At 35.4% G+C, this 7,772-nt stretch overlaps 1 pseudogene; it reads right to left on the reverse strand.

Moving 5' to 3' along the window:
- Positions 1-6,708: 6,708 nt before the first annotated feature.
- LOC143633600 (putative ribosome biogenesis protein C8F11.04) lies at positions 6,709-7,341 on the reverse strand (annotated as a pseudogene).
- Between the last annotated feature and the right edge of the window lie 431 nt (positions 7,342-7,772).

Genomic DNA, 7,772 nt, shown 5'->3' on the forward strand with positions numbered 1-7,772 from the left:
CAGAAAACTCTCACTAGCGTTCTAAAACAACAAGGAGATTTTCTAAGTGTCGGAACTATTATCGAGTCTCTAGACTCGGCACATAACACCTATGCACAAGATACGTTTCGTGTTTCGTTTGCGAATTGTGTGTGTCTCAACAAGCACATTAGTGATACGTTACGTGTGTGAACAACTATTTACGTGTCAAGTGTTAATGGTGTACATTACTAGCAATTATCCCCACAAGGGCAATTTGGTCATAAACGTAGCAATTATTTAACAACAAGCATGTTTCATATATTTTCACATAGTTCAGCAGCTAGTTTTATCAAGACAGAATCTTACTTGAAAGATTACTATATTCAATAGATCACAACATATCAAATAATTCACCAAAAATCGTCACAAAAACATACATGAGTTAGGTTTCCAGAACATATTTTATTGTATTTTTATTTCACATAGATTTCTCACAATGACCAAAACATTACAGAAAACTCACAGCAGTCAAAATCATGCGCAACAGAATGTTATTTGTTATTCCCGTTAAATGAAAAATCCAAGTAATGCAAGACCAATTGGGTTAGGTTCTTAACTCAACATGTTAACTCCCAGAAGTGGAACCAACCCATTTGGTCTTGTAATTCATTAGATATGCTAATTACAAAACAACTTAACAGCAGGTCTCACAATTCAGATTTGCACTTCAGTTTTGTAAAATAATAAAAGTTACCCTTTTCTCGTCCAAAAATTACAAACTTAGACTTTATAGAAACTAGACTCAACATAGTACCCTTTAGTGCTAACAACCTCGACCAATTTCCATATTAACATTTAGTTACAGTTGTCTAAACATAATTTACAATCTGTCCAGTACCAGTTTTGACCTTTAATCACATTTAAATCGTTTGAGCAACCAAAACACCTCCAAATTAGGCGTGGTTCAGTTTTCTGAAAACTAGACTCAGAGTAATACCTCTTAGACTCATAAATAGCTCAGTTTGCTTTTATATTTAACAAGTTACATTTCGTTCAAGTTTAACAATCTCTGCTGTCAAAACTCAGCAAGCACAAACAATTGTCTAACATGCATCCTAAGCATACGACATATCTCCAAACATGTAATAAACATAATTATTCATCAAAATTAGTAGTAACCCTCTAGGGTTTTCAAATAATCAATGATTTAACATTCTTTCACCGTTCAAAATCACATATGATCATCACAATCAATAACCAATGCATAATCATTCATCCTCTAATCAAAATCAAGCACATAAACACTTAATACATAATTTACAAAGTTAGGGTTTCATGTTTATACCTTAAAAACGCAGAAACAACCAAGAAAAAGGTGAGAGATGCTTAGAACGAGTGTGGGATGCTCCGATTATGAAGAATAAGATCAAAACGGGTGTGATATGGGTGTGGGTGTGGCTGCCGTCGCAAAGAGAGAGGGGAGGGGGGTCCGATCGGGTGTGAGGGAGAGGGAGGAGAGTTAGGGTTTATTAATATTATTAATAATAATATGTTACACTAAGGCCCCTCAACTTCTAATTATTTCTTTTCTAGCATAAAATAACTTGTTTGCATCTTGAGTTAGTGTGCTAGATGATATTATCAAATAACACATAAGCCTAACACATAATTATCACATAATTATTGTTTGGATGTTTTTCGTTTGTTCACCAATGATTTGCGTCAACTCGTTTGCGTTTCGGTGCAATCCCGAAAGACTACACATGTAGTAATTGTCAAGCGTCATTTAAAACTCTATTTTAAATGAAATGAGATGTGCGTTATAGATCAAGTGATCTTAAGTTTGAATTGACGGAGTTTGGACTAACGGAGTTAACCTGAAATTGACGAGTGTCACACAAAATTTCAAAAGTAGTAAAGGGGGTTGAGTCTCGACAGTTCAATCTCATTTCCAAGTAAGCTTAGTAATAGTTACGGCTACCATTGCGGAACTGATACAAATGTTAAGAATTTAGAAAATAAGGCTTCTATAGATCAAGGAGATGATGGTTCGTAAAGATGAATTTGTATATAAGAGTTTCATTTACCGATCAAGTCAGGCTATCGAGCGAAGAATACTAATACGTCTTGTTTCTTATTTTGGTTAATATGGTAATCTGAGTTCATGGAACTCAATAATGAGGACGCTTGTAACAGGTTACAACATCCCAATTTATAACATTCCAGAATTGGAATCACACCCATATCTATTTTTAATATCAAGTTATTCAATTTATAACACGGCTCACAAAATTTATCTTTCAATCAGGATTGCAACCCGATTTTGTAAATTAATAAAAAGCAGTCAAACGAAGTCCAAAAATTACGATTCTTGACTTTTTGAAAACTAGATTCAATGTACTTAATCATAGAATCAAAAATCAATCAGAAACACCAACATATCATCAAGTTATTCAATCTACAATCTAAAACACAGAATCTGTCAACAAGCAGATTCAAACCAAAGGTCACAAAAATCATGATTCTTATATCCTTATGATATTTAATCATCAAGGAACATTTTTATACAATCAAATCTCATGTCTTTCATTATTTTACTGATTTATAAAATAATATTTAGTTACAAAAAGGTTTCCATCCTTTCTTTTATAATAAGACACAAAATTTCTTTTAACAATCATCCTTGATTCATTTTTTCACAAATCCGATTATTTGGATACTAGGTTTCATGAATCAAAAATCAAAATATACACAAGAATGTATACTAAAATATACTTACCTATTGCTTGATTCAAAAATCACATATAATACATGCAACATATCATATGTGACAAATTTATTATAACATATAGCATGTGTGACAAGTTTATTATTCTAGTTATCAATAACTAGTCACCCTCACTTAGGTCAATATGAAAAATATACAAAAAGTAAACGTGTTTTAGTGTAATCTCATGTCTATCATTGTATTGTTTTAATCTTCGTTCTATTACCGCTTTCGAAGACAAATTCAATGATCTAGGGTTTGATTTTTGTGTGTGTTAAACCTTCAATTTATCCATTTTTGTGCTGACTAGAGTTGTAGAATTATCGAGCTTGATTACGCTATATTTAGTTGAAATGTAGAGTTTGAATAGGTTTTAAGGTTTTTAAGATTCGTGGAACAGACTCCGGAATTCTCAGAGTGGAATTGGGGGGGATTTTGTGATGAGATCGGATTGTACAATAACCAACTTGTGTAAAGTAACTCACCTTTAAAACTATAAATATCCTTGTATCGGTCAGTTTTAGGCTGCCTTGTAACACTATTATCATTAGAAACAACTATTAGTCATAGTTTTTCATTAGAAAACATCAATCAAATTCCCAATTCTCCGATCATCAAAATGATTACCACCTATCTAGCGATGCAAGCTGCATTCATTCTCATCACAATCTTCATATTCCTGTTTATGCAAAGAACACCTCTTAACCAAATTCCGTCACAAAAACCGTTCAAGCCACGCCGCCAAACGCCACTCGTCATCGGCACTCAGCTCCTAGCCAAATCCAGATCCACAACCAATCACACAACTTCCACCAAACAAGCCTCCACACTCGATCCAAACAGCGCCGCATCGCACATCCTCAAAGCCCTAGCTCTCAGCGGTGGAGGCGCTTGACGTGGCGTTGTCGCCTGTGAACGAGTTGTTGAAGAGAGCCAGATTAAGGTCAAAGGGAGTAAGCGAGGACCGGCGATTGAGGACCTCAGTGAAGCTGAAAGGGGATAATGTATCAGTTGTTGGGAGAGCGTTATGAGAAGAAGGCGATGGTGGATGAGGCGGTTGGGGGGTATCCTGAGTGTGGTGCGGCTAGAGATGCTCTGAACTGGTTGGGTGGTTCGGCACTATGATGTTGATGAAACTAGAGATGTGACTAACCGGTTGGGTGTAAGTTGTAACGAAAAGAGGCTATGTTTTTGTTTCTTTTTGATAACCTGATTATTATGTAACTTCACATTTTATAAAAATTATAAGTGATTGTCTGCAGTAGTTCAAAATTAATATCCAAGGATCGGAAGTCACTCCCCAACTGATAATCAATCGATCCATTGGAAGATAGCAGATAGCATCAGGAAATGCCATGATGAGTAGTAACGTTTGAAAATCACACAAACATCCAACGGTATAATGAATTAGAGAAATAAATCGTGATACTCGGATACAACAAAAATCATGATATCCATATTTGTTTGGTAACCACAATTATGTATGGATGCAAATATATCCGGTCATGTTTTAGATTATGCACATGACAAAATTCGAACATTCAGAGGCGTTTCACACTGACCAATTCAATGTCAAATATGATGATAATCCCCAAGGTCAAGCCTTCTCCGTTCGCAAGGCGTGTAGGATTGAAAATGGTAGTGAACAGCCTTTGCCTATCAAAATACTTTCAAAACACAAATGAAGATGAGTCCCACAAAACAAAACCGAGGAAACAAGTGGCCATTTGATAGTTTGGTGGAACGGGCTCATGATCCATGTTCTGATATCCTTGAGATGGCGGGATAATACCTCCCACTTTCATTGATCTAACAGCTGCTTGGATCCCTGCTGTCACCTGAACTACATTAAAAAATGAAACAAATGCTCTCATAGTGGATCATAAAAGAGTACATTATACAACTCTACACAATAATCAGTTTTAATATCTTATACTAAAAATATCCTTAATTTTTCTGTAAATTCCTTATATAACATAACTTGTCAAACACACAACTGGTAGGTATTAAACACTTACTTTGCCTTAACCAAGAACGAAGATAAAGGGAATCGGTTCACCGGTTTCATCTTTGTGGTCGTATGTTGAATCAAAGCGCCATCCTTGTTTTGCAGCTAACCGACCATAGTAGTGAATGGCAACCTGTAGAGTACACAGATGCAAATACGTATATATGAAAAAGACAGATTACATACTAACATATTGTATACATTTTCAGTAGCATCTCGAATCCTCAATGTATACAATCAACCTCATTTTTTAAACTCAAAATTATACAATCAACAACACTAAAAACATATGCATAAAGTTCACAATTTGTGCATCAAATTATATATTTATTACTGCAATCAAAATCAGAACATAAAAGACTCACATATTCATCCTAATTTAAACAAGGAAACTGAAACTAGGTTATATATATATATATATATATATATATATATTTCATGATTTTTGAATCTAGGTAAGATACAACTCAGATAGGGAAATTTAATATCAAAACCACATTTCCTATATCCATTTTGCTTTTGTAACTATTATAATTCAAATACTAACATCTACGGCTGTAAACGAACCGAACGTTCAGCGAACAGTTCGTGAACCGTTCGGCTGAAAGTTAGTTTACGTTCGTTCGTTTAATAAATGAACAAACACGAACAAGAAATTTTGTTTGTTTAGTTAAATGAACGAACATGAACAGAGGTTGCATCCGTTCATTTGTGTTCGTAAACGTTCGGTAATGACTAATATGTTCATTTATGTTTGCTTATGTTCATTAGATACAGGTTTGTTTTGTAATAACCAACATAATATTTAAACTTTATAATTTTATTGTTTATGTCCATTCGGTTAATGTTTGTTTTATAAAGTCCTGCTTTAACTAACACCAAATCTAACATGTGCTTCGTTGACATTATAAGAATAAAACCGCCGACTGGGCGATGATTATGCGTATGACTATTATCATCTCAAGTTTCTTAACTTTATATTTAGTTAAGAATAATGTCTTTTTTTCTTAAAATAGCGGATGACTGTTTGCTTTCGTGAACAAGTTCAGTTCTTTAACGAACGAGCAGGAACAAGATTTTTCGTTCGGTTAGCGTTCATGAACCGCCCGTGAACAAGTTTGAGGGCTAAACGAATGAACATGAACAAGGCTTCATTCGGTTCGGTTCAGTTCGTTTACAGTGTTAGTAACATGAGTGTTTTTTAGTGTGTAATTTTAGGTATAAAAGAAGTAAAAATTCAGCAGGACGAAGCTCGTATAATGGCGTAATTTCTGTTTGAACAAATCATTACAGCGACGTAATTTAACACGTAAAAAAGCTAAATCAAATGTTGTTTCTAGAATTCAAAGTAAATTTATCTAGTTCCCTTGTGTTAACAAACTGTAGCTTAAAATTCTATAATTACAAATTTTCTATACAAATTGAAAGTGATAAGAGCATCGAAACCTGATTGCCTTAACACCTCCAGATTCAGGCAGTTCCGTAAATGGAGGAGTCTGAGAAATGAACGGAGGAGTTACAAACTGAAAACACCGACGCCGTTGCGGTTGCGGGTTCTCACACAAGTATGTTAAACAAGTCAGCTCACCTTTGGCTCGAATACTATGAATTTGACCTCGAGTTCGGCTCAGATAAAGCTAGAGCCAGCCAGCCAACAAGCAATCTCATATCGACTTGGAATCTAAATGTGCCAGCTCGGCTCGTTTATTTACAGCTCCAATTCGGTTTTAATTCAAACTTAATAAGAAAACAGCATGTTTTTCATACAAAGTTTATTTTAAATTATAATTATAAATCATCAACAATAACAAACTGCAAAACTGATTCTAAAAACACGTTCAATATTCAAAAACTAAATTCCTTGTTACGATTTCATTCGATAAAACTCATAAACTAATAATGTAACAAAACATTGCACTAATACCATAATCCGAAACAAGTTATCATAACAAAAATGCAGAATTCAAACCTATTAATCGACAAGCGAACCGTCATTCACACCCTCAATCTTCAACTTAATATCCGGCAACGCCTGATACACCGGTAAGGCAACCGAATCCGCAAACTTCAAATGCAAAGACCTCACACCCCCAAACTTCTTCTTCCCCACGAACCCGACACCCCCTTGAATAGCCGCCACCACATTCTCCACAATCTCATCTCTCGTCATCGAAACCTTCCCAACCTTCACCACACTACACGTCCCGGACCCGAAAAACAACAACCCGGAACCACACCCGATGGCAACTTCTTCTTCCTAAAAAACTGCTTCCCTAACAACTTAGGCAAAAGATGAATAACCCGTTTATCTGCAAAGAACATATCGTACGAATCACACAGCTTCCGCTTCGATTCAAACTGGGTATGTCGGCCGATTATTAAACAGAGTTCCGATGAATCGAGTGAGATGATTGGATTAGTAAGTGGGATTTTGTTAGGGTTTGTTAGTTTTTTTTGGGAGTTTTTTTAGGGTGAAGTTGAGGTAGATGAATTCGTCTGAAGGTAAGAGTTGCGGGTTGTGGGAATCGGTTTGTTTGGTCTTCCATTTCAGTAAGGCGTCTACGGCGGAAATGGCGGCGGCGGTGGATGGTGGTATGGCCGCCATGGATGATGAATGAAGTAGAAAAAGAAAGGGTTTTTGTAGGGGTAGATGCTTAAGGGTTTTGACCTAGTTCTAATTTTATAAAGCAATGTTATGGATTTAGTCCTTCAGGTATTATATATGTAACCTTTACTCGAATGATGTTATGAATGTTGTAAATTCTTTCATCCATTAAAGCTGAAAACGAATCAATTATATTATTATAACGGATGGTTTGGGAGTGAGATAAGGTTGAAACGGAGACCGAAAGTGTAAATGATGGTATGCAAATTATATTAAAACACACCCGCTACAAAGCGCGGGTTCTCAAACTAGTATTTTTATAAGGGAAAATTCTCAAAATGGACCTACTTTGTAAAGAGATTCCACTTTTATCCCCTAAATTTTAGAATTTCAAAAATGTCTCCCCTCTAACTCATCTTTGACGATGTGTT

This window comes from Bidens hawaiensis, unplaced genomic scaffold (genome assembly GCF_021521415.1).
Source record: "Bidens hawaiensis isolate Kalapana, Puna unplaced genomic scaffold, B.hawaiensis_p1.1 tig00006805_1, whole genome shotgun sequence".
NCBI classification, from domain to species: Eukaryota; Viridiplantae; Streptophyta; class Magnoliopsida; order Asterales; family Asteraceae; genus Bidens; species Bidens hawaiensis.